Source organism: Phyllostomus discolor, chromosome 5, assembly GCF_004126475.2.
Source record: "Phyllostomus discolor isolate MPI-MPIP mPhyDis1 chromosome 5, mPhyDis1.pri.v3, whole genome shotgun sequence".
NCBI classification, from domain to species: domain Eukaryota; kingdom Metazoa; phylum Chordata; class Mammalia; order Chiroptera; family Phyllostomidae; genus Phyllostomus; species Phyllostomus discolor.
In genome coordinates, this window is record NC_040907.2 from 32,576,263 (window position 1) to 32,603,734 (window position 27,472).

Genomic DNA, 27,472 nt, shown 5'->3' on the forward strand with positions numbered 1-27,472 from the left:
GTGGGGGCAAGTCCCTCCAAGTACCCATCCTTGGGTCCTGGACTTAGGCTGCAAAAGCCTAGTTAAAGCTGCCTCTTCAGCCTAAGGTTATACAGCTTTTGTTGATTGGGAATAACCAGACCTATGACTTAGGAGCTTGTGCTATGAGAATGGTCTAGAGCCTAAGGACAGTCATGTGTGGAAGGAAAGTTTCCCACCTCTATAGCAACAGCTGTTTGATATTTCTATGGAAAACAGCTATGTCTTGTCCAGAGGCCCTGAAATATTATTGGGGGAGATAATTTTACCTCAAGCCTAAGCCACATACTCCCTGCAATTGCAAATAAGCATTATGGTAAGCACTGAGCTCTCTAGAAGCCAGGGCATAAGGAACTGCACAGGTACCAGCATTTTAGGTTGCAGGTCAGTGCTCAGTCCAATGAGCCACACCAGCCAGAGGGATATCAGCATTTTAGTTCATGAAACCTGACCATAGATGTTAATAAAAGTGTCTTCAATAAGCAGTTCCTGAGTCAAATACACCTGATAAATGCTTCATATATTATACCCCACATCCTCTTTGAAGATTCTTGAAGGCATTCAATATTCAAGGCTCAGAGGCATCTTGCAATAAATTCTTTTTACTCAGAATTTCCCAAGTTTAACAGATCATGGGGATCCTATTTCATAGAAAATTTGTTAACATTTTGCAAGAAATCAGCATTTTTGGTACATCAGTTTGGAAGATGCTCATATATATGGTTTTCTAGGTTAGGCAATCATTCTTTCCTGTTGTTAAATTCTAAGGATGGACCAAATATATCTCTGTTTTCCTGGCAGTTTGTAACTGTCCATCTGTCTGAACCTCTCTCTGTGTCCGTGACTCTTTGTCAATATTAATGTTATCCAAAAGTTTTGTAGGTTTTGAGGCCCAGGATAAATTTCCCCGGTGGAAATTCACCTATGGTGATTAAAAGGTTAGTGAGATGAAGCCAAATCAAAGCTTTGGAGGAGAGCACAGCTCCCTCAGGTGTTGGTCTGGGAATACAGTGAGAAGGTATTAGAAAGTGTAGTGAGGTCTTGAGAGACTTACCTGAGTCCAAGGTGGGTTTATACTCAGAGACAGCCGTGGGTTTAGCCAGCTGCCTTTAGTGACCTCCTTCCACATTTCCCTGTTCACTGCTCTGGGGGAGATGGGCTTGAGGAGCAGAAAGAAGGATTATGCCAAGAGATGCAAAGATTAAAGGCCTGCCGGTCTTCCTGGACCTGGGTTTAGCCTCTGCCTTTTCAGGGCTGAACAGCTGGGTCCTGGGAACAGGCTAATGGTAGCAGCAGGTGTTTCCTTGACTCCTCCAGGCACACAGTCCCCATTCCATTCCACCCGTATTTGCCTGAAGCATGACAGTCGCTCCCACCAGAATGGAGCTCCTCAAGGGCAAGACCAGCTTCTTGTATCTTTTTTCCCAGCACCCAGAATGGTGGGGAAGGGGCAGCAGAAAGTGTTTGGCCATTAACACCTGTGGTGTAGCTCAGGTTTTCTAAAACTTCCACAGATGTGATCTCATTTGGGATTCACAGCAATAGTGTGAAACATGGCAGGGATCATCACCCCATTTTATAGGCAAGGAAACAGGCTCAGAGAGGTGCTGATGTGTCCAGTCTTCATGCTGCTGGTGAGTGGCTCTCTACGTGCTACACTGTACCTGCAGCTTCTGGAGGGATTCCCCCTGAGCCTGGTGTCATCCCTCTGTGGGAAGCTTCACATGGGGGGTTCCTGCCCTCAGTGTGTAGACAGGGAGCTCTGTCTGGTCTAAAATGCTCTGAATCTCTTCTGAGTGGCCTCTGCCTATTTTAGCCAGCAATGGAAGCCTCAAAATACAGAACTTTGTAAAGCCCAGGACTCATTTGAGTTCACCCTCACTTTACATCAGAGCCTCAGAAGAGTTCCAGCAAATATAATGATGGCAATTTACTGAACACTAACTGTGTGCCACAATTATTTTTATTTCTAATGTTTAAAACAACTGTGCATTGAAGGAATGGTCATTTATCCCCATTTTCCAGCCAGAGAAACTAGGTCACTTGCTTGAAGGCATGGCATCAGTAAATGGTATACTAGGGAATGGAACCAGGTCTGCTGGTTCCAAAGGATTGGTGCATCAACCTTAGCAGGTGCAGTGACAACTGTCTGCAGAATTAACTTCTTGAGTGAAGTCAAGGCACATACCCTTGGTCTTTGTGTTGGTTTTAAACATGTGGGCAAATTCTGTGATAGTCTCCTTATCAGGAGGTGGAGTCTAACTCTCCTCCCCTTAGCTTGTGAGCAAGACTTAGTGATTCATTTCTGGTAAACAGAATGAGGTGGAGATGATGCTGCTGGGTGCCTGAGGCTGGATCCTACAATATTTTGGCACTTTTGTCAGGCTCTCTCTCCTGAAGCTTGGTTTTGGAAGGGAGCTGCTGTATTGTGAGAAAGCCCAGGACACTCAGAAAGGCTATTTGCCATGTTCTGGCCAATAGCCCCATCTGAAGTCCAGGGGTCATGTGAATGGCATGTGAGTGAGGAAGCCCTTGAGAGGACTTGAACCCCAGCTACTACCCGACTGCCACCACTCTATGTCCCAGTGGTGCTGTCCTCTTTCTTGGCTGTTTGGTCCTACACACATCACTGCCCTTCCTCCTTCAGCCTCATGCAGCATAACGGATGCAAGAGTAGTGTGTGTGTGTGTGGGGGGCAGGGGGGGGTGATGTTGAAGATCAGGGGCCACAGAGAGATGCTGCATCAAACCAGACAAATGAGGACTTAAACTTGAGTCACATTGAACTCACTTTGGCCAATTTCACAGGTAGTCCATACCATGTGGGATTTTTGCTGGTCCTGGACACCCTTGACCTGAAGCTTTCTGCCATCATTTGGGGCCTTTCTGTCTAGCCCAACCCCGTCCTCCTCACTCTCTTTATTTACATTAATTGTTGTTTTCATAAGAGCCACCCAACAAAGAGATGAAATGTTATTTCCCTACATTTAAAGTTATTTACTTTTTCCAACATTCTTCCTGTAGGACGCAGAAATGTACTCACCTCAGTCACTTCAGGCTCCCCTCGCTCCCTCTGCCAGGTGTGTGCCAAGTCTATGAGTCACTGTAATGCTATTGAGGCTGGGTGTGGGGGGTCTGTTCTCACGGCCACACCCAGACCTCTTAGTGGTTCTGTTTCACACTTACTATCAGAACATGGGTTTGGGTATCCTTCTAATTACCAACCGTAAGGTCTCTCCAGGTTCAACTCTCTCCCAGCCACGTCTGAACCCCACCTGGGTGCACAGAACACTCATTTGCTCCTGTGCTGGGAGGGTGTTAAGACCCATCAGCCCAGATGCATCATGCTGCTCCTTCTTCACCACCTTTCCAGAGCCCCATGGGTGTTGTTGTTTCTGTGGGCTTGACCCTGGGGAGACACCTGTCCTTTCTGGCTCTGAGTCCCCAGCACGAGTAACACGAGGACTTTTGTCACGGACTCATTGGAGTCATCTCTTCCTCATGACTTTGTCTCTCGTTAGATCAGTTCTGGTCTCAGCTGCAGGAGAGTCACTCTGGTTGATCACGTGTTTCTCCAAAACAATGGTCTATGTTATAGAGTGTGTGCTCCAAATCCTTCATGCCTTTGGCTTTTAAAATTCAAAAGCCCAAATTTTTGCAACACAATGACTGGGATTTTGAATTCCCAAATCGAGAATTTAACTCTGATTGCTAAGAGCTGCAGGTCTAGCTTCCTGAGTGTGGACTGAGAAGGGAGGAGACCCAGAAGGAAAGGAGAGCAGTGCACAGAGACAGCAGAGTACTGGGAAGTAGCATCTTACACAAAGATTTAAAGTGTCTTTGTCTACTCAGTGTGCATCTAACCTGTATCCAGGAGAATTTCATCAAAGGATACTTTTTATGGCCTTTCTGCAATCTAAAATATGTTCTTTCCCTGACAACTCTTTTACCTTTTTCCTAAGCCAAGATTGCAAATAACCTTTAAAAATGGCACTTAATCCCTTCCTGTTATACAATTATAAAACTGTGTAACCAGAGCTATGGTGGAAGCCAGCACTGGAGACCTAGGGCAGAGTATAGAAAGAGACTAGTTGCAGGGTGCACCACAGAAAACTTCCTGGAAGAAGTGACATGTGAGCTGGCAAGAGCATTCCAAGAAGAGAGAACAACACAAGAAGCTGCAGAGGTTGTCCTGGGGACGATGAGCAGGAGATGTGGAGGGACCTACAGGGTGCAGGCAGGAAGGGAACACCAGAGTGACCTGAAGGAATCAGCTTGTGCCAGGCCTGGGTGACCAAGGGTTTGGCTTCCAACCTGACGTTAAGAGGTGCAATTCCATTGCTAGCTTCTAGATAAGGCAGTGCCATGATTCAAATAGTTTTCTCTCTGTTCCCTCTCCTGTTATTTGCTCATTCTACTCTCCCCATCTGAAGGAGCCAGTGCCATTCTCTTCCTTGTACAGGGAGGGTTTCTGGTCTTACTCAGTCCCTGCATCCTATCTGTTTCCCCTTTACTCCTAAACCCTGCCTCTCCTGGCAGCTTCATTACACCTACCCTGAACTTGCAACTTGTGAACATCATCTTTAGTCTTCTACCTTCACGTCTTTGGTTTTCTGTTCCCTCCCCCAGAAATACCCTTCCCTGACTCCTTTCTGTCTGATTATCTCTCACTTATCCTTCAGGCCTCCCCAGATTGTGTCAAGCCTTCTTCCCACAGATGTTTCTGATCTGTATCTTATCTGGATCCTCAGAGGGGAGCCTGGCCTAATGCTTGGCCTGTAGGCTCAGCACCCAGCCCATGTCTGTCTTGGCTTGGTGGCTGAGTTGTTTCCTGGGGTGGATTTCTTTGGCAGAGGGAGCAGGGAGGTGGGGGTGGACAGTGTTCTCAGGCCCTGAAGGCGGTTTCTGCCTCAAGGTTCAGGGCACAATGTATACAATATTTGATGTTTCTCTATCACATTGATGTTTCTTTCTCTCTTTCTCTACCTCAAGTCAATAAACATATCCTTTGGTGCAGATTGAAATTGAAAAAAAATCAACATGTCTAAAGAACTTGGTGTTCCAGGCATTGTTGAAGGAATTGCAATGATCAAGAGAGTCCTGTGGGAGGTCTCTAAAGGGAGGGATTCACTCTGGTAGGGTTGAGAGGGCCCTCCCAGTGGACCAGTGCTGGCCACAGGACCCAGTTTTCTGTCCAAGCTGGTGTAGTCCTCACTGACTCTGCCCTCCCTGCTCTGACTGGCTCTGCTCTCCTCAGCTCCCCCAGTATGCTGGGTCCCAGCCCTGCCCCAAGTCCCTTCTGACTGCTCTTATGCCTCTCTGGAAGGCCACCATTTCCTACTCAACTCTCCTACTTGGGGCAGCCACCCCTCTGCCCTCAAACTGTCTCCTCCTGCCTGAGGAGGATCCAGCAATGTCCTTCTTGTCCCCCTCCACATCCCAACCCCACTTCATGTCCCTTCTCCCCTGGGCACAGCCAACCCTACACTGAAGTTCTCACCTCCTACATGCTTGGTACCTGGGCCCACCTCTTATGCTCCCCCTGCCCTGCAATCTCAACCTTGTCCTCTACCAGCATCTTCCCTTCAGCATTAAAAAATGCTCAGTCTCCCCACCTTAAAAGCCAAACACTCTCAGGGGTTCACTGTTGACTTTCACTGTTTACTTTCCTCACCTCCCACTCCTTCCCCCATCCACTGTATTCTGTGCTCTGGCCTCTGAGTTGTTTCCCTGAAGTATGTCTGAAGCAAGTCACTGCCCGCCTCCATTCCTTCTCAATCCACAGGACCTTTATTCTGACCACTTCTCATTTCCTCAACCCACTCAGCTCCCCATCAGTAGGCCTGAGGGCCTCTCTGTGTTTGCTGGTGCCAGAAATGGAAGCCTTCCCATGGTAGGGAAGGAGGCTGAGCAGGGAGCCAAGGTACTGACTGAGTGAGCTCTCAAACGTCTTGGAAGCTGTCCTAATCCTAAATAGTATCTAACTGGTTGAGCCCACCCCCAGGGTGGTGTTACTGTAACCAGATCCAGGCCACTTGATCACTTCCCCTGACCTGCACCTGTTCCAGTGTCCTTGGTTGTCCTTCCAGGAGATGGGGCCACCTTTGGGCCTGTTCTGCTGAAGTGAAGCTCTTCCCTGAATTAGAGAGTAAAGAGTTTCTGAGGACATTGATTCAACCCCTCTTCCTCTACTCCCATGTCGGGAACCATGGCTCTGCTTACTCACTTCCTGTGATGGGGAGCTCACCATCTCATAGCTCAGAGGTATCTGCCCAGCAGGATGGTTGTGTAATGGGCCTGGCATGGTAAGAGCTCTGTAACTGTGAGCTCCTGTTCTCTTATTCCTTCCCTCTCTCCAGGCAGTGCTTCCTGCATGTTGATTTTTTTCCCCACAGTGGGTCTGATACCATGCCTTTTTGTTGAGCCTCTGCAGCTGGCTCCACGTTTTCCTAAGGACCAAGAGAAACCCAATGAAAGATCCACTCAGCTTCATGAAGCACCTTCTTCCTATGCATATGCAAATAAAATCTTAGGATCTTATCTTCACAGGCACAATGGCTGGAGTGGGTGATATGTTTTGGAGGTTGAGTGGGGATACCTTGAGTATTTGTTTTCTTCATTTACATAACAAGTCCTTTACTTTTCACTTAAATTGTACTTTTGAAGGACATGTTTGTGGGAGACTCTTGGAAACTATTCAACATTGTGGGGTGGGCTAAGATGCCCTAAATGCTTCTCAGGCACTGTTACCAAAAGTGTCTTCAGTGTGCACTGAATTGTTCCCCACACTCCCCTGCTCAGCCATCTCCTGGAAGGTGCAACAATGCCCCCTCCAGTGCCCTCCCCCATGGGGTCATATCATCTTTCTTCCATTTTGTTTAGTGCTTTCTAGTCTTTATTTCTGTAAACGATGTGTTTTCTCAGTTTTTCTATATTTATTTTTCTTTCCATTCTTCCTATTGTTTAGATTAATTGAACATTTCCTCTGATTTCCCAGCTACAAGTTTAAAATTTGTTAAATTACATTCTTAAGTCCCTCCCCACACATTTTAATATGTATACTTTACGTATCAAAGTTCACAGTTAAAGTAAAATTAAGACTTTCCCATCCTGAATAATTCAAGGTCCTTTGAACACTCTTACCTTCTCCTTCTGTCCACATTACTAGCAGTTAGTTTAGTCATATATATTTTTAAACATTTGACAAGACCTTATGATTGTTATTTTACACAGCCAATGCTTATTTAGATTTACCCATGTGTCTGCCGCTTTCTACTCACTATTGCTACTCAGAGCTTCCTTGTGGGATTTACCTTCCTCAGCTGTGAAGTGTATTTTTTCAGCTTTTCTTCAGGTACAGTCTGCTGGTGAAAACCCTCAGCTTCTCCTTGTCTGAAAACGTCTTTATTTTCTCCTCATATTTGGAAGATCATTTGTCATGGCATACAAATCTAGGTTGAAAGTTGTTTTTTCTTAGGCTTTGAGGTATTAACCTACATCTTCTGGCTTCAAGGTTGCTGTAGGTAAGAAAGTCTTTAATTGTCTTCCTTTCATGGTTGTCACCTTTGTCTTTGCTGTTCTGCAGAGTCAGCATGATGTTTTGAGATGTGGATTTTTTTCAGTTATCCGACGTAGAATTTATTACCTTCTTCATCCTAAAAAAGTATTGTCTTTCATCAGCTCTACACATTCCCACTTATTAATAATTAAAAAATAATTTCCTCCTAGTTCTCTCTCTTCCTATTGTAGAATTCTGATCAAGTATAGGTTAGACCTTTACACTAATTTCCCCCTGTTTATATAGCTTATATTTTTTATCTTTAAAAGGTTTGTTTAATCTTAATGGAGTCATGTAGGTAAGGAGCCTGTGGCAGGGAGATGGCAGGGACCAGGCACCCTCAGCACCATCTGTCCCAGGGTTAGCCTCCACAGTGTTTGCACTTTGTTCCATTTCATGAGGTGCCAATATTTTAAAAATGGGGTGATTTCATATAAAAGGAAAATGTGGCAGTCTGTTTAGAATTCTGGAGATCTGGCAGCCCTGGTTCCAGAGAACTGAGAGAGTGATCATTGGCCATGGAGCTGGGGGTCAGGATGAGACATTCTCCCCTGTGCTACTGGAGGCAGAGCACACTGGTGGAGGGTTCTCCCATCCTAAAGAACACTGCCAGTGCTTCATGGCTGAGGGAGCTTTCTTTGTTCCTTAGTGCTGAACTGTCAACTCTAGCCAACAATCCCTCCCCAATGAAAAACTGGAACCTTTCTTATTCTGGGAACTGGGTTTCTGGGTACTTGATGAGCTGGCAGCAGTGAGTCAGCTGGGAGCCAGGACTCTGAGCTCTATTCCCAGCTCTGCCCAGGCCCCTCTGGGTCATCTCAGCCTGAGAAAGTGGTTCTCAGCCAGGGGCCCTGAATCCAGGAATGGGATCTTCTAAGCAATTTCCACTCAAAGAGCCAAGTAGAAGTAGCATTACTTTCTTTATATCTCCTTGAATGTTTCAGTGACTGGCAGGATTTCCCAACTTCCCAGTCTGTGAGAATGTCCTTTGCTGCTCTCTGGGCTTCCTGGTACTGTGACCATCTCAGATAATCCCCAGGAGCTGGCTGGGGTCAAAAGATCACTTCTGGTTGAGTTTAGCTCAGGTGGGCCCCTCCTGGAGCCAGGAAGACACCATAACTATCATCAGAAGCTTAAGGGAACACCTGCTGCTGCCATTGCCAGCACAGGAACACCTGTTTCTGAACCTGTCAGGGCATCAAGTCCCATCTGAGGCTGCTCTCGCACTGCCCCAGCCCTGCCACGGAGCTAGTGCACATGTCATCCCTGCCAAGGTGACTCTTTCAATTTAGCTTTAAAATGATGAGACCAAAGTTCAAACAAACTGAAAATACAGAAAACAATAGAAAAGGACCCGTGAACCTACCTTCCAGATTTTATTTAATAGATGTGAATATTTTGGCATAATTGTTTCAGATGATTTTTTTCTCTTTTAAAAGCAATTAAATGTTTGATACAGCTAAAATCCTTCCCTGATCATCTCTCTTCCTTTCCTCTCTCCACAACAGCCTAACCTGAAATGAGCATGCTTCCATACAGGTTTTATAGTTTTTAGAAATATGGTGTGTGTGTAATACCTAGCATTGCTTTTTGTGTTTCAGTGATATTGAAATGTCATAGATGATAACTGCAGAATTACAGATCACTAGGGAGAAATGAAATACTCAGTTGGTGATGTGACTATTGGCTGTTCACGTGGAAAAGGGAAAATTAGGTCTCCACCTTACATCCTGCACCAAATTTCAAATGTATCAAAGACCTGCCCTCCCCAAACTGCTTCTTCCAGGGACCTGATCCTGATCCCTCAGCTAAAGGCCTTCAGGACACCACCAAGGCAGAAGTTTTGCTTGCATTACTAGGTAATGCCTGAGTGGAACAATGTTGGCTCTTGGGCCTCCTGATCCCACTCTGCCCTACCCACATTCCACAGCCAGAGCCTCCTCCCTCCATTGTACATACCCAGGCTGAGGTACAATATGAGCCAGGGCCAGCTGGGATTATTCGAAAGCAATTGTATCTCAGTGACACAGGTTATCTGGAAGACAAAGAAACCCCAGAATCTAGGCTAGAGGTTATCTCACCCATTCTCCTCTTATTGCTCATTGCTCATCCAAAAACAGCTTTGTGAATATTTAGTTTAATTGTATTGAACACCCCATATGGAAGCTGGGTGCTTACACGTTAACTTCTTTAATCTTCTGAGAAACCTTTTGAAGTAGATACTAATATAATCTGTGTTGCACAGGTTAGCAGCAGAGATTTAGAGAGATTAAGCAACTTGTCCTGGGTTAAGTGTGTATCTCAGGACAGTTATGTCCACTTACCATTTTCTAGGCTAGCCCTAGACTCTTCCCAGGTGAATCCTCAATGGTGTTTGCCAGGAGCCATGGCCCCTTCATCAGGTAGGAACTCCCTCAGGACCTCCCCAAACACTGCATGATTCCATCAGGCTGAGTCCACACTAACAAATAAACTCACCATAAACTATGGAAGTCTTCTGATAGCAGTTCCTGCAGCCTTACTCTATGACTTCCATGACTTGCATTTTTTTCAATTGATTTTTTGTTTTTTGGAGGGAGAGAGAGTGCAATTGATTTGTTGTTCCACTTATTTATGCATTCATTGGTTGTCTCTTGTATGTGCTGTGACCAGGCATCAAAACCCAGACCTTGGTGTCCTGGGATGACCCCCTCCCACCACCTGGGGTACTGGGCCAGGGCCTTGCATAATTTGCACATTAAGTGGAGTACTCCATGATCTGATCCAATGCACAGAAACACAAACATGGGATTTCAGAACTCTCTTGGATTTCTTTTTTATTGTACTGCTACCTTGGTTTCTCTATTTCTGGAAGGACTGGTTAGGGTGTTTCCCCAGCATAGGATTTGGAGGCCACGTTGGCATTGCACCACTCTCTGAGTTACCACCTGCAATCTGAGCTCACAGATCCAAGTTCCAGGTCCGCTTGTTTTCTGGTTTGCCCCCTGCCATCTCCATGCCAGACCCAGCCTTTGCTCTTCTCTGCCCTGCTGGGAGGCTGATTGCTGCATGCTGACTCCCCCAGGCTCCCTTGCCATCTCACTTGTTGTTGGGTTTGGCTGAAAGGAGACACCACTGGGAGCTTGGAGGGTGGGAGGGGAAAGGGGCAGGAACATTTCTTCTCTGCTCCTTCCCTTCCAGCATCATTTCTCTGGCAATATTTGCCCCTACCAGGCTTCAGGAATGCTGTTTTCTCCTTTTTTTCCTTCAGCTTAGTAATGTCAGTGGGTTTTCCACTGTTGCCAGTCTCTGGAAGCCACACCATTTGATTCCTCAGTTTTGTTATGCCTCTAAAAAGAGCCCTGAATGCATGTCTTTTCATCTGAAACATCTGCAGTGAATTGTTTCCCCTGGGACCCTGACTGTTACAATCCAGTACTGGATGGAGAAATAGCAGACTCTCCCCAGGCAAGGCTGGGGCCTGGGCAATCCTTGTTCTTTAACAGAAGGTGGGCTGGGCAACTAAGGGATACACCTGCCTTGTTGTGAGGCTTTGGATTATTCACTGACCTTCTCTGGGCCCAAGTGGCTTGTTCCATCAATCCAGGAGGGACTGAATTTGATGATTCTCCTCATCACCCTGAAAGTAGTGTTGTATGTACTTTAGTTCAAGTTTGTACTATTGTCTTGGGGTGAAGTTGGCCCTTTTCTGACCCAGGATGTCCTTTCTGAGGCTAGAACCTTGTCCCTGACAGTGCCTCTCCAAAAAGGACTCGAAGTATCATGTACTTGGTATAAGTGGAAGCCTCCCAGTGACCTATATTGAAAGGGAAAGTGGAAAGCTCAGGCAAAGCTGAGCCTCAGTTTCATTATCTGGAACATGGGTATAGTGAGTATCTATGACCGCTTTGTTTGGGTTAAATGAGACAGTGTGTAGAAGCCTCCTGAAACAACAAGGTGCTTATATGAAAAGGCAGTTGTTATTTTAGTGATTATACCAAGGATTGCCTGTGTTTGCTCCTCCAAGGAACCAAGGCATGATACCCATTTTCTGATTTTTTTGAAGCCCACCACCTGGTTTCTCTCCAGCTGTGTTGAGATGAGTGAGGCAGGCTGTCTCTGCTGTTGTCTGTGAGTTTGGGGGCTGTTCTTTCTGCCTTATGAAGCTCCGCCCACTCTGGGTTGCTGCTGCTGGTTTGGCTGGGGGAAGGATCAGGCAAGGTGCCAGCATGTAGAATATAAGTGAACCAGAAAGCAGCCAGAGAAGCTTAGGTGGCCGCAACTCCAGCCATGGGGCCTGTCTTGTTCTCCCTGAGCCTCTTTCGCCTGTGTCTATGGGCTTCTGGACTGATTTTGGTCGTTGGCTTCCTCAAGCTCATTGGTCTGCTGATGCGGAGGCAGTTTCTCACCAGGGCTATGGACAGCTTCCCAGGGCCCCCCACTCACTGGCTCTTTGGTCATGCCCTTGAGGTATGTGGGGGGTGTGGTATGAAAGGGGAGGAATGGAGGAAGAAAATGGCCTCTTCAGAGAATCGATCCCAGTCTCCTGGGGACCAAGGAAGGAGACCCTAGTAGGTCTCCTAATAGGGCAGGGAACTGATATCCTGGGAGCCATGGTTTTCATTCAGCTTTGCCACCTGATCTCCCCCTCAATCCACCTTCTGAGCGGGCCTGGGATGGGGCAATTTAAAGTTGGTGCCCAAGCAGGCCACAGATTCCTTCCTATGGTTTTGACGTACAAGGTTCAAAGACTTTGCTAAGGGCTTGGAATTAGAATCAGAGTAAAATTCTTGGACAGTCTGATAGAATTATTCAATCTTGTTTAAAGCTTAATCAGCTTTCTCTTTGTTCTGTCCAATGTAACAATTATACTTTAAGGCAGAAAATGAAAGTGCAGAGATGAGTACTGTCACCCAAGACCACCCAGGCCATCTGAGCTGTTTGTGTCCCCAAAGGTGGGGTTTTCCTGGCCTTGCCTAAGGTCTGGCTCAGGACCTGTGACATCTTCTTGGGTTCAAATCCTCACTTAACTGTGCGCACTCACCTGAGGATGGATAGATCTCCTTCACACCCTTTATCAGGAACACCTCTTAGCGCCCTACCTTCATGGGAATCTAAACCAGAAGTTTCTGATCTAAACCAGAGAGAGTAGATTCCTTGTCCCAAAGCCCCTAGAGACCCTACTTAGCATATTGCAAGTAGAAGCCTGAATTAAAAAACTTCTATGACAGTATTGCTCTGCAGCCAGGTTTGGGGGCCCAGGTGTAGATGCCAGAGATTAAGGCTCAGAGAGAGGCATAATTACTTCTTCTACCTCCTGAGTACCTTCCCTGATTCACAGTCTGGGGAACTGCTTCTCCTCCATGATTGATGCTGGAAATGAACTTGACCTTCAGATGAGGATTGCCCAAGCTTATTCTTGCCCCCACATAAACTCTTCTCTCAGGAAGGCAAAGAAACCTATGTGCACCTTGGAGATACCCAGAAAAGGAAAGGATGTATCAGAAAGATGAATCAGACCCAGGCCCTACTCTCAAGAAGCTTACTGTGTAGAGGGGAAACCTGAGACCAGAGCCTTCCCTGCCCTGAACTGGGTTGGGTGCCTAACCAGGAGTTTGCAACAGCCTCTTGCTCTGTATCTCAGCACTTGTTTCATGGGGGGTGTCATTTTCTGTTTATTTGTTCATCTTTCCCAATATTGACCATAACCCCTAGAGCATAGAGATCTTGTCTGATTGACCCCTGTACACTCAGGGTCTAGCACAAAGCCTGGCACAGAGTAGGCATCACTGAATCAACAAACAGTGGATGGTGAAGAGTATGGAGGGGTATTGATAGAGGAGAAAAAGTGATGGAGAGGACACGTGGTGGAACCAGGAGGGGTTTGGGAGATGCTTTGCTAACTACAGAAGGAGGTGATGGAAAAGTTGAGGTCACACTCTAATGGTGGTATGAGAGGCATTTGGGAGACCTTCAATCCCTATTCTCTCACAGCCCCTCCACTTTCTCCTCCTCCAGTGAAGCTGGGTTTTCTAGGATAGGCACCTTGCTTCCCTACCCTCACATCAGAGTTTTCTCTTTTTCATCCCCAAATTCTACCTTCCCACTCTCCTTCCACCCACTATGACCCACTTTGAGAGTATGTGGAAGGCCTGGAACATGGCTTAACTCTGCCTATTGCCTCCAGCACAAGTATGTGGAGGCACTTGGCATCAGGAAGGGCATGGAGGGGTCAATGAACTCTGGCACTACTAAGGTTTCCTGAGGAACTGTGGCAGGCCCAACAGCTCTGCACTCCCATAGGGCTTGGTCCATCTCCTCTGGTCGGATCCATGCTGCAGCTTGAGAAATAGGAAGGAGAGGGGAGGGATTATTTTCTATAATGTGCATATGAGAAAACTGAGGTTCAGAAAGTGCAAGGAATTTGCCTATGTTCATGTTGTAACTGAGGAATGAGTTGAGGGTAGACCCAGGACTCCTGCCTTTTTGTACAGGATAAAATCAGGCCATCAAATGTGAGTGCAGCCCTGGCCCAGTTGGTTGGGGCATAGGACCATACACCAAAAGGTTTTGGAGGTTCATTTCCTGCTCAGGGCACATACCTAGGTTGCGAGTTTGATCCCTAGACAGGGCATGTATGGGAGGCAACAAATTGATGCTTTTCTCTCACATCAATTTCTCTCTCTCTCTCTCTCTCTCAGAGTCAGTAAACATATTGTTCAGTGAGGATAAAAAAACCGATTCCTATGCCAAGTGACAATAGAAGTAGGAAAAGAGGAGAAGGACTTGTGGTAGAAGGAAGGTCCTGGGACAGGGAGGAACTGTCCATCAGAATTAACTTCTCCCTCTTGGTCTCAGGTGCAGCCTAGAGTTTCAGAAGCATCTACCTGTCATCCTCCTCAATTTTCAGAATGTGTTTCCTTGAGGTGGATTTATGTCCTATTTTTCTAGGGTTCTACCCATTCCACACAGCGGGGCAGGGAGGACTTTGTACAAAATGGGAACTCAGTGACATTACTGGCTTGAGGTTAGGGCCCCTATGATGGACTCACAAATCTGACCTGTGTGTTGGAAGTGGGAGAGGGAATGCCAGTTGCCTGGCCAGGAAAGACCATCCCTTGTGACTGCATGGAGACATTGGGCCTCTCCTTACCTCAGCCCAGTGGAGAAGGGCATGAAGGTGGATGGGTGGTATCAGGTCTTGTACTGAGGGCAAAAGCACAGGCAGTCAAAGAATTGAGAGGATAGGCCTTACTTAAAAACCTGCCCATTACAAGGTGAGGGTGGTCCCCACAGCACTTCATTAGACCTGTGGGCCCAGGGGTGGAGTACTATGTGGTTGGCCACACTGCACTTTTCTGTGAGGGCATAGATGTGCAAAGGGATCAGGCTGTCTGTGGGCAGACCAAAGGGTGTGTGACCAGTTGTGTAATTTAGAAGAGCTGGCCAGACAGTCATGTGAACCCCCAGACAGAGGACACACCAGGGCTTTGAATGGGACTGCAGTTCCAGTAGTGGGGTCAGGTGCTGAGAACCCTCCTCACTCCTACCAGGCTCCTGGGGCAATCAAGGGCACACAGCAGAAAGCTGGGCATGGGGAGATAGGGGCTGGATCAAGCTGTGGACATGGTCACCATGAGGTCAGGGACTCCTGTCCTGGGTGGGGATGCCAAAGAGGAGTACACTCATGACTGAGGAGGAAGGGAGTGGGCTGAGATGAACCAGGTCAGCCCAGAGGTCCTTGTACCTTTGAGATCCTGTGAGTCTGGCTTCTCTGTGACTTAAACCTCTCCTTGCCCCTGTCCAGTGGGGCTTCCTAGACTTGGGAAGGATGGAGAGGAGACCAGCAGTCATGGTGGTTAGAAATTAAGTTGGCAAGGAAAACCCAGGAGGTGAGGTGGGAAAATAAGAGACACTCAGGATGAAGGGGGCACTTCTAGGAACCCCAATCAACAGGGAGGAAGATAAGGGGTCAAGGGCAGCAGAAGGCCCCTCTTAACTGGTAGATGGAAAGGATGTTTATCACTTTGTGTAGTGATAAACATTTTGACATTGTGTGTATCAGGGCAGTGAGAACACTTATAGTGCCCTTACCCCAGCCCCGGGTTAAACTCAGGATGGTAATTTCAAGGCAATGAGTGAGAAGATCAATGGGGAGATTTCAGTGAACCCTACTGAGGGCCTGAAAGGAGAAGAACCCCAGGGAAGGCAAAAGATGGTTGTCTGGGGACCAAAGTGACCAAGCCCAGTGTCCAGGGCCCTTGGGGAAAGTGGCTTGGGTCAGATGTTATCAGATGCTCAGTGTTCTTCTTCAAGGTGGTTTCCTGGAAGACACATGGATTAGTTGAGAGGGTGAGGACCATGCAAGGGAACTTTCCATGATGGAACAGCAAGGCAAGCACTTGCACAGACCTCAAAACCCTGGGACTGTACAGTGCACAATTTATACAGCTGAACACAGCAGCTCTGAGAGACTTCACTGTGCAGTAGGAAATGTGGAGGCTCTCACCTGAGTCACAGCAGTACTAACCTACAAGCAACAGGCAAATCAGTTCTCATCTGAACCTCACTTTTCTCATCTGTAAAATGGGAGTAATTATCCATTCTGTATGAGGCAATCTATGAATTTACTTACATAATACTTGATATATAGGAGATACTGAATACATATCTGTTACCTTCCATTTCCTATGTCGAGAGATAGAATGCAGCCCTGACTGGTGAGGCTGAGTTGCTTGGGTGTCGTCCCACAAAGCAAAAGGTTGACTGTTCCATTCTCAGGCAGGGCACCTGCCTGGGTTGGGGCCAGGCCCCTGTTGAGGTGCACATGATAGGCAACAAAATCATGTTTCTCCCTCACATCAATGTGTCTCTTTTTCTCTTTCTCCCTCCTTTCCCCTCTCTCTAACATAAATAAATCTAATATTCTAAAAAAGAGAGAAAGTAGAAATAAGTAGCAAATGTGGATTAGCCAGTGCAGGCATTTAGAGCCAGCTGGGAAAAACAAATAAACATCTGCAATGCTGTTTGAGGAAGACTTCAGTCTGGTTCCTCATGAGACTGACTATCCCTGGCCAGTGTTTACATTAGCCAGATGCTTTCTGTGCTGTCTCCCCTCCTTTCTTCTTTACCTCTTTTTCATTCCCTCTACTCAGTTCATTTGTTCCACACACACTTTATCAAGTATATACTGTTGCCGAGGCCCAGTGCTGAGCTCCACAGTGACCTGGGCATGCCACAGATGTGATCTGTGCACTTGGAACTCACAGCCCAGAGCAGAGTCTGGGGTCCTAGGTGTGAATCCCACTTCTATTACTAACCAACCATGTGATAGAGCCTTCCTGCCTCATCTATGAAGTGGGAATTATGATAGTGTCTGTCTTGTAGGATATTCTGAGGATTAAATGAAAGAATTCATTTATCAGGATTAGTGCAGTGGTTGACCACATTCAATGCTCAATAAATGCCAATATTAACATTATTAATATTTTGGTTCTGTAAGCAAGCAATTATAACACCAAGCAGAGTATCGGTAAGGTACTAACAGTGCTGGAGAGGCCCAGGGGAGGCAGATTTCACCCAGTTGAGGATAGAGAGGTTCCTGGAGTGGGGCATTCAGGCTGGATGTCGAGGAAGAGGCAGTACTCAGCTACAGGGTATATGTGGAGCAAGGAATGGTATCAGCAAAGGCACAGACATGATGCCACACGCCAGGAGATCTTACTTTCAGACATTCACACACATAAGACTGCCACAGACACAGTTAGCATCAGACATCTCCAAGGATATGGGCAGCTTGGCAGCAAGGGCACTTCAGGCATTCCTCACAACATCCACATCAGCCATCAGACATCCACCTGCTCCTAAGGGACTGACCAGGGGCAGGGAAATGAGACCCACATTGGGGTGTGTGTGTCCACCTTGTCTTAGACTCTCCGAGTCCCACAGACTCTCACTGACTATCCCAGGGTTCCTGCAAGAGCCATGCCTTACATTCAGGAAAACAAAAACCTGTGTCTCCATCAAGTGTTTATTGTTCACTCATGGTTCTTCCTAGTTCAGATGTTATTTACCAACCTGAGTTCATTTTTGTTATAGCCATGTTGCCTAGCAACACCATTGACATCTTACAGGTATCAAGTGTCCAATAAGACAAAGTTAGAGAGTGTAAGCCAAGGTCAGTCTCCATGTGACAGGGGACAAGTTTTGGTTATTCCTCTACCCATAGGTGGAAGTATCTTAGGGCATGTTCAGAGCACATTCTTCAATGTAGCTGGGTGCATTTGGGAGTAGGATGTGTCAGGAGATGCAGGGAGGAGGCGTGGAGGATGAATTTGGGGAGAGGTGGGCTTGAAGGGAAGGGAACTACTTGTCAAGGGCTCAGCTTGTGCAGAATCCTGCTCTAGGTCCTTTCATGCATATTTTATCCCTTAAGGGCCTTGAATGCCACCTGACAAACCTAGTAACACACACACCCTGCATGACTTGTCTAATACTGAAGCAATCCTGTCAGCGAAGTATTATCGCCCCCATTTTACAGACGAGGAGAGTAAGATTCAGAGAGCCTAAAGGACTTGCCCAAGTTCATGCATCTAAACAACAAGGGAAATGTGTATTCGAACCAGGTTGTCAGACTCTGAAGGTTGTTGGCCATGCAGTCATTTTTCATGGTTCTCATCCTACCTCCCTTACAAGCTGTGTGGGCCCTAGATAGGAACTTCAGATCTCTGTACTTTAGGCTCCTCTTCCCTCAAAAGGGGTTTCATAGAGTTATTGTAACCATTGGATGAGGTCAAGATGTAAGGTGCCAAGAAGAAGGCCTGGCACAAAGCAAGCGCTTAATAAGTGTTAGTTGTGCTTCCTGCAAATGGTGAAGTTCAGACTTCATTCTGAGACAAACGGAAAAGTCACTGAAAGGTCTGAAGACCCTGCCAAAATAGAAAAACATGGGTAAATACACAATGATACATACACATAGTGGATTAGTATGTAATTGTTAAAAAAATATTGACAGACAGTTAAATGTACTAGTTTGAAAGTAAGACAAGTTACGTTAATTTTTTAAAAGGCAGGTTTGAAAAGGTATTTATAGTGTACTATATTTTTATATGAACACCTCTAGGTGTGTAGGTGTGGTTAGAACAACTCCCAGAGGGCACACACCACCCTTGGAGTGATCTCTCCAACCTCAACTCAGGCCACTGTCCCACCATGAGGCAGCTGCTGGAAGACCCCACACTTTTCCCCATCCCAGAGCCTCTGTACTTGCTGTTGCCTCAACTTGGAACTTCCTTCCCTTTCTCTTCACATGCCCAGCCTCTTGTCATACTTCAGGCTTCACCTTAAATGTCATCTCCAACAAGAAGCCACATGGATTGCTGTTATTCAAGCAGGTCCCCCTGTTAGTCTCTTTTGTAGCATGGTGTTTATTTCCTTCTTAGAACTTACTATGGTCTCAATGACTTTACTTAACTGTTTACGGGTCTTATCAGTCTTCCCCATAGAACGAAATGATAGGACCATGTCTGTCTCATTCTCTTGAGATGTCTAGACAATGCCTCGCACTTAGTAGGTCCTCAATAAAAATGTGCCAAATGACTTAGGATAGAATCATGGTGATTTCCCTTTTGAACAACAAGCTGGGATTATCTTCCTAATGAAAAGCTTTAATGCTGTAAAGAAATCTCTTTCTGGAGGCACTGTAGATAGAGTGTTAGTGGCAGGCACTAGGTGGCCATAGGTTGGACATATTGGGGTTGTTGCGTCAACCCAAATACAATAAGAGAGTGGTTTGGATGAAAAGCAGTGGCTCTGTGGCTGGAGAGGGGACTGAATGAAAGATGAATAGGAATGGGTGACAGGCTGGGAACGGGGCGTAGGAGGAGGGATATATACTCCCTGGGCCTTCGAGGGCAGGCTGAGGGACTCACTGTGGCTGGTAATTCTGGGTTCCTGACTGACATGCCCTTCTGTCACCATTACAGATCCAGCAGACAAGGAGCTTGGATAAGATAGTGTCCTGGGCCCATGAGTTCCCCTATGCCCACCCACTCTGGTATGGACAGTTCCTTGGCTTCCTGAACATCTATGAACCTGAATATGTGAAAGCCGTGTACAGCCGAGGGGGTAAGCATTCTTGTCAGGGTGCAGGACTTACTGAGAGATCATGCTACCATGTGGGTAGGAGTCTTGGCCTGCAACCTACATCTGGGCAACTGAGATTCTCATCTTATTGATCAATGAGCCTTTTTCGGAAATCTCCCAAGTGTGGCTTAATCTAATCCCCTCTGTCTTCTACAGACCCTAAGGCCTCAGATTTCTATGACTTTTTCCTCCCATGGATTGGTGAGTGGTCACCCTCAGTGCTCCTGGTTCTGGGTGACAGAATCCCTCCCTGGCCTGTTTCTACTCAGTCAGTTATCCAGGGAAGTCGGACCCTGGTACCTTCTCCTGCTGGGTGTGTCTTTAACCCAGGATGGGTAGGGCAAGGGGTGTGGGAAATGTATGAATGTGAGGAAGAGCTTCTTGGAGGAGTTGGCTCTAGAGTTGATCCTAGGAGATATTACAGGTGGTGCTGCCCAGGGTAAGGGCTTGAGGAAGGGTATGGTCATGGGCCCAAGGCTGGTGTCATCAGAGGCTGCGTGGCTGGAAGGTAGAGGTGGGTCGGGACTGAGGTTAGGTGGGGAGGACCAGGGTAGGGTTGGGTGGGACGGGCCTGCTTAGTCCTGGACTGCCAGAGAAGGGGTAGATTGTGTGCACTGACTAGCCCTCCCTCTCCTATCCTTTCCACAGGGAAAGGCCTGCTGGTCCTCCAGGGGCCCAAGTGGTTCCAGCACCGCAAACTGCTCACACCTGGCTTCCATTATGACGTGCTGAAGCCCTACCTGACAGTGTTTGCTGAATCCACAAATGCCATGCTTGTGAGCTCCCTGTCCCAAGATTTTGGAGACGGTGCCTGCCAGACAGCCCCTCTGAGCACAGCTTTCCCTGGGGGAGGACAGTAAGGGGAATCTCTGAGGCCTTGATGTCGTTCCTTCCCGTAGCAATGCCAAACCTTGCCATACCTGACACCTGCTGTCTACTGGGAGCTGAGTAGGTGTGGAGCTCCAAGTGGCCAGACATCTCCGGCCCTCATCTGCCCCAGGAGACCCAGGCATTCCCCACAGAAAAATGGACCTCTGTGAGTCCTAATAAGTCTCCTACTGGAGCAGATTTGAGGGATGCCTATATTTGGGAATATGAGGAAGGCCATTCGTGTCTAAAAAGTGTCTCCTCACTATCTACAACAGCTGCCAAAACAATGCCATTGGCAACTCTTCCTTTAAAAGGGATGCCAGGGGCCGGGGTCAGAGTCCACATCTAAGGCCCAGATAATCTCCACAGTTTATTCAGGGTGGTCTTTGCCCTTGCAGGGCACTCCACTGCTGCATTACTGCAGGCCTAACTTACACACACAGTGTGCTGGGCAGCTCACTACCTCTTGGCCCATCAATTCCTTTATATACAGGCACCCTGCCAGGGAAAAAGTGTCTGGGCATGTTGTCGAAAACCTGCCTCCTGTTCCTGCCTTATGAGCCTAAAGCCCTGACTGCCCCAACCATATTGTCCAGCAAGACAGAGAGCAGGGCAGGGTCTTGGTGCCTGGAACAGGCAGCCTTATGACCCTGCTACATTATTCACCCTCTCTGGGCTCCAGGAAAAATGGGAGGAAAAGGCTTGTGAGAATAAGAGCTTTGACATCTTTGGCGATGTGGGCCACATGGCACTGGACACACTCATGAAGTGCACCTTTGGCAAAGGACACAGCAGTCTGAGCCACAGGTCAGAGGGCATTTGGGGCTGATGGTAGTCTCAACCCAGGCCAGCTCAGAGGGGAGACTTGGCAGGACTCCTGGGCCCTGGGTGAGAGGAGACAGGGTCTTACCCTAGGGAACCCATGCTGGAGGGAGCAGGACTTGCCCAAGGTGGGGAGACAGATACTTGCTTAATGGCAGAGAGAGGAAAGGAGAAAGCATTGACTTGGGGCTGGATTACTGGAATGAAGCAGCAAGGGTCTGTGCTGTGGGTCAGGGTCTGAGTGCCCCTCCTCCTCCATCTCTGTGCAGGGACAGTAACTACTACGAGGCAGTCAAGGATCTCACTCTGCTGATGCAGCAGCGCATAGAGTCCTTCCAGTACCATAATGACTTCATCTACAGGCTTACTGCACAAGGACGCCGCTTCCTGCAGGCCTGCCAGGTGGCCCATGACCACACAGGTGGGCTTTTTCCATTAGGCCCACCCACAAGAAGTCAGGGCTCTAATGTCACTCCTTTGGCCCAGTCTGGGACACTGTCATTATAGAACTTCTCTCCCCTTGTGGGCAGAGGTTGGGTCCCTGTGCAGTGACACCCTGTACTCCTGGCCTAGACCAAGTCATCCAGGAACGGAAGGCAGCCCTGCAAGACAAGAAAGAACAGGAGAAGATCCAGAAACAGAGGCACCTGGATTTCCTGGACATTCTCCTTGGGGCTCGGGTGAGTGCACACTTGCCCACCTCTTCCTGTGAACTGGTTTATTGGGGTGTTCAGGCCACCCTCAGGGTCAGGGAGCACTGCACAGCAGCAGAGTGTTGAACCATTTTCTTCTTGTTTCTCCAACAAATATGGCTTGTTCTTTGTCCATGACACAACAGCAAAGGCTCATGGGTAGGATGGTGCAGGGCGTGGCTGGCTGTGGATGTGGGGAGAGATAATAGCAGGAATCCTAGTAATAAGCCAGATGGCCCATAGGCCAATTCCAGATGTCTAAGACTCTGGAGTCTCAGTGACCTAAATTTTAGAATCATAGGCTTCGTTCATTCATTCATTTATTAATTCATTTCCTCACACAGTCCATTGACTCATAGAGTCCTACGTTGGGTTAGTTCCTGTGGTAGGGATGCAGAAGAGGAGAAAGACCTGGCACTGCCCTCCCCCTTACAGCCTAGTGGACAGGACAGGAGGTGGATTCTGACAAAATCCCTCCCTGTGTCTGGGGGCATTTTGTGTGACAAATGAGCAGAATCAAGAGTCTGTGCTGGGTAATGTCACAGGTCACTTGCTCAGAGGATCAGGGAAGAGTTCCTGGAATAAGAGTCATGCAAGCTGAGTTTGGGAGATTAGATAGGAATCTGGGGGAAGGTCCTAAACTCCCATCTGACACAGAGCTTTCTCTACCTCCCTCGGACCTTCATTTTACAATTGCTGTTATGAGCACTTTTTGGTCCCTACCCCGAAGGCCTTGACTTGCTCCATTATGTCTACCCTAACCCAGGATGAAAGTGGGATCAAGCTGTCTGACAGAGACCTCCGGGCTGAGGTGGACACATTCATGTTTGCAGGACATGACACCACCACCAGTGGCATCTCCTGGTTCCTCTACTGCATGGCCCTGTACCCGGAGCACCAGCAACATTGCCGGGAGGAGGTCTGTCAGATCCTGGAGGACAGGGACTCCTTCCAGTGGTGAGTGAGGCTGTGGGTAGCCGAGGCTGTCCTGCTCAGCTCTAGGAAAAGGTTGTGCCCATGTTGTCTGTTGTCAAGTTACCTAGAACTTGAAGCAACTTGATGGATTCATTAAAACAACAAAGCACAATCGAAAAAAAAAGTACTGGGCAGAAAACCTAGGGGCTATGGAATAAGGTGTTGCCTTGTAGTTATAGTTGGACCTCACATTTGGGTCTGAGCTTCCTAGTGGCAAATGGCAGCAGAGATATATATATATATATATATATATATTTACATGAACTTGTCATTGCTCATGCATTTACTATTGCATTCAGCAATCACTATTAACCCCTATTCCTTTCCATTCCAGCTTAACAGGGGAAACTGAGCAGAACCTAAGGGACTGTCTCTTGCAGGGCTTCTGTGGGGCTCGCAGAGACACAGGAGTGACCTTGTTTCTGATGGCTGGGTGCACTCACACCTCTAGGGTCCTATGCTTTCCCTTCCTAGGAGTGAGGATGAGGGAAGGATGGAGAAAAGCGGAGTCAGAGTCCCTGGTCCCAGTGGCTACCCTATGTCGAGTCTGTCCTGAACATTTGGCTCAGTTGTGTTCCTCTGAGCCTTGGGTGTGTCATGGTGGTGAAGAGGAAGAGGGGGCTGGAGGCTGTCTTCCTACAGGACCCCATTGCTGCCCATCTTCAGAAAAGGCTGGTTGTGTTACTGGCAGGGAAGATCTGGCCAAGATGACTTACTTGACCATGTGCATCAAGGAGAGCCTCCGCCTCTACCCTCCTGTGCCTCATGTGTCCCGCCAGCTCAGCAAGCCTGTCACCTTTGTGGATGGCCGCACCCTACCTGCAGGTGGGAGAGGGTGCATTTGGGGCTGAAATCTGGATCTTTCAGGATGCTTCTCTGACACTTTCTGTGCCTTTGGCTAAATTTTTGCACCCATGGCAAAGAACTCATGCTTTGTGCTGGCCTGGGTCCAATCCTGGCTCTATAATATGGGTAAATCCCTCTACCCCTAAATTCTTTTTCCTCATCTCTAAAATGGGTCTGAGAAGAGACCTGCCTTACAAGGTTGCTTCCAGGAGTACATCTTCAGGGCTATCCTGTCTCACCATGAAAGTTGTTCCCTGAACAAGTTCAGGGGGCATCATTCACATAGACTATGATGTGTGCAGTGCCAACCTGTACAACTCTACTTGGGGGCTTCATAAAGAAAGGTCACGTCTAGGCACATGGTCTGCAAGCAGTGACTGGTAGCTGTCACTATTGATAGCAGAATGCTATGAATAACTTGCCTTGAGAGTCAGTTCATTGAGAGCCGAAAGCGTGTAATGGTCCTTGCATGTCCTGCCTTGTGGTGGGGGTGGGTTCAGTCCCTTTCTGTTCCATTTCACAAATGTCTGTGTCAGGTGCTGTGCTCAGTGCTGGACTATGGGGAGTAGGCATGATGATGATCAAAAGCACTTGATGTGATGGGGGTTGTCACGAACCTTCTGTCACTGGCAGTGCTGAGGCAGAGGCTGGTGTCTAGTTAGGCATACACGACGGGATCCTGGCCCTGTGAGGAGGTGGGCCTGGCTGCCCAGGACCAGCTGGTCACCTTCCTCTGCTCTGCCCACAGGCAGCCTGATCTCTCTGCACAATCTATGCCCTCCATAGGAACAGTGCTGTGTGGCCTGACCCTGAGGTATCCCATTCCTGGGCTTGGAGGTCAGAGGGGAGGGAGGCTGTGGGGAGTCACCCTGCTCTGGACCTGGCATGTATTAAGCCTGGCCTGTTCCTTCAGGTCTTTGACCCCTTGCGCTTTTCCCCCTGAGAATGTGGCAGGACGCCACCCCTTTGCCTTCATACCCTTCTCTGCTGGGCCCAGGTAAGGGAGAAGCCCCACATTTCCAGTCCCTGAGGTCTGGGGAGGTGGAGTGGAGTGTGCTGTGGGGAATCATCACTTGAGGAACTCTGTGATGAGGGGGGCCATGCTGGGTTGTGGTGATTCTAACACAAGGTAAGTTCCAAGGACTTTCTTCTTTCCATTAGCACATTCATGTCCCCAGCAGGGGGAGGGGTTTCTGAGTCATTGCAAGAGGGACCCCAAGCCAGATTCTCAATGGGAATCTACTTACCAGTAGTCTGGGACCCTACCCTATGATCTGTTTCTTAAGCCCAGAGCAATCAATTGATTAGCCATTAGTCATGCAAAAATAGTTATTGATTTTTGTTGGCCACTGACAGCACTGGATTCCACCACTTCAGACACCCCATTCCTGTTGCCCTCTTTGTGTTGCTCACTGCAGAAACTGCATTGGACAGCAGTTTGCCATGAACGAGATGAAGGTGGTCACGGCTCTCTGCCTGCTCCGCTTTGAGTTCGCCCTGGATCCCTTGCGGCCACCTATCAAGCTGCCCCAGCTGGTCCTGCGTTCCAAGAATGGCATCCACCTTCACCTGAGGCCACTGGGCCCAGGCTCTGGGAAGTAGCTCTGCCAAGAGTAAGGCCCCAGACAGCCCAGGCTGTGGCCTGTTCTTGGGCACAGCCCTCCAGGTTGGGGTTGTGGAGCAGCTGTGTCTCCTGTCCTTGAGAGGCTTGTAAGATAGAAGGGGAGTTGTTATCCCCTAGACAGTCACCTCGAGGATGGTCCAGTGAACAGGTGTGTCTGTGAATGCTTACTGTGCATGTATCCTAGAGCTGACTCATTCACTCAGAAAACACATGGGAGAACCCACTTGTTTCTAGTCTCCTCCTTTTCCTTTTGTAGTAGGACAATCTTTCTAAAATGTAAAAGAAACTTACATTCCAGTCTCAGTGATACAGTGAAGACAATGGAAGCTGTGCCTTGGATTCCTGGTTATGACCAGGCACTTGCCCAGTCCACATGACAGAGGGGTGGCTTTGTGTCTTGGCCCTTCACTGAGATGGGTGTCTTTCTGTAACTTTGCATATGTGTTTGGAAATAGCATAAGGAATATTTGCCTAAAGCAAAAGTGTACAAAACCATTAATTTCTAAAGCACACACCCAGGTAACCACTGTCAAGGTGAAGGAATATGGAATATGAACTCTCAGGTATTATTTCTACCCTCCCAAGATGGGACTCTGTGGCTCTACTACCATCATCCATGTCTGTGTCAGAGTCACCTGGTGCCCTGGGTGTATGAACTTTGGCTGGCGAAGGTGGCAGAATGACACTAGAGGGGAGTTTTTGGGAAGGGTGGTGCCTGAATCAGTCCTTGAGGCAGGGTGCAGTATGAGATATAAAAAGGAGTGTTGGGGCAAATTTCAGCTGAGGTACATATGATGAATCAGAGGTCCTTCCCCAGTCATCTCTGCAGCATCTCTTTGATGGGTACATATACCAATAGGGTTCAAGGTCTGTGGGAGGAACTGCAGTCTGCAGAATCCTCCCATCTGGCTCAGATGGTGAATAAGTCGTCCAGGACACAATCTTGCTGTTCAGGCAGGAAAGGGGGTGGCATTCCCTTTAGTGGAGAATGCTTGGAGTCCTTTTCCCAAAAGGCTTTTATTGGGAATGGTATGTGTAGGGTATATACAGCATACATGGATAACTCATGAATCAATGTCAAAAGGCTATAGTCAGACAAAAACAGGTATTATCTATAGGTAACAATTGAAAGAAAGAAAGATCTGTCATAGGTCAGGGTCTGTAGTCGTGCTGACACCAGAGGGTCTTTAAGAGGTATTTCATGAGATAAGGAGTTAACTCCTTATGCCTTGAACTTAGACATCTGGTTTGTATCTACAGGGCTATGCAAAGTAGAACAAGCTTCAAAGGATACAATGTATTTACCAGGCCTAAACCCATGGGAACCCTTCAGTGTTAGAGTGGCATCATGTTTGCCATGTGTGTTTTTACCTGGTTTTCCAGGGAGCCTTACTAGCCCTCTTGCAGGGCTTGCTCTTGCATGGCTACAGTCTCGGGAACCACATAGAGTGGATACACCTGACAAAGGTCTAACTGCCATTAGTGAGATGCAATCTAGGAATGAGACAGGCAGTGGAGAGAGAGCAGCTGACACCAAGGGAAAGGGAAGAGGGGAGAATTCAGGCCTGGGACATGGGGACATTTCTATGTTGCTCTGAGGAGGGACCACCTGCAGACACATCCTTCATCCTATGGATTCCATGGCCCTGGAAGCTTGGCCCTGGGCCCCTGCTCACTCCTGCAAAGTCCTGTTAAGACCTAGAACTCACTGCCCACCTAAGTCTGGGATTTGGAAACCTTAGTCAGAGTGTTCACCATGCCACCAACATTCCCCTATGTCCTGGCCCTGGATAGACCTGTCTGCACAAGTGAAGGAATTGGTTTAACAGCTCTTACCTAGGAACTGAGTCCAGTCATCATAACTAACTTTGGCCCATGGGTTGCACCCAAGTCTCTTTTTTGGATTGTCAGGAGGCCTGTGAGGTAGGATTGGAGGAAGCCATTA

At 47.8% G+C, this 27,472-nt stretch overlaps 1 protein-coding gene and 1 pseudogene across 2 annotated transcripts in view; one reads left to right on the forward strand and one right to left on the reverse strand.

The window, feature by feature from the left end:
- The window catches only part of LOC114496696 (cytochrome P450 4A11-like), a 189,255-nt gene that overhangs the window by 71,160 nt on the left and 90,623 nt on the right, over positions 1–27,472 (reverse strand). The gene's annotated exons all lie outside the window — the stretch shown is intronic.
- Positions 11,819–25,750, forward strand: LOC114496556 (annotated as a pseudogene).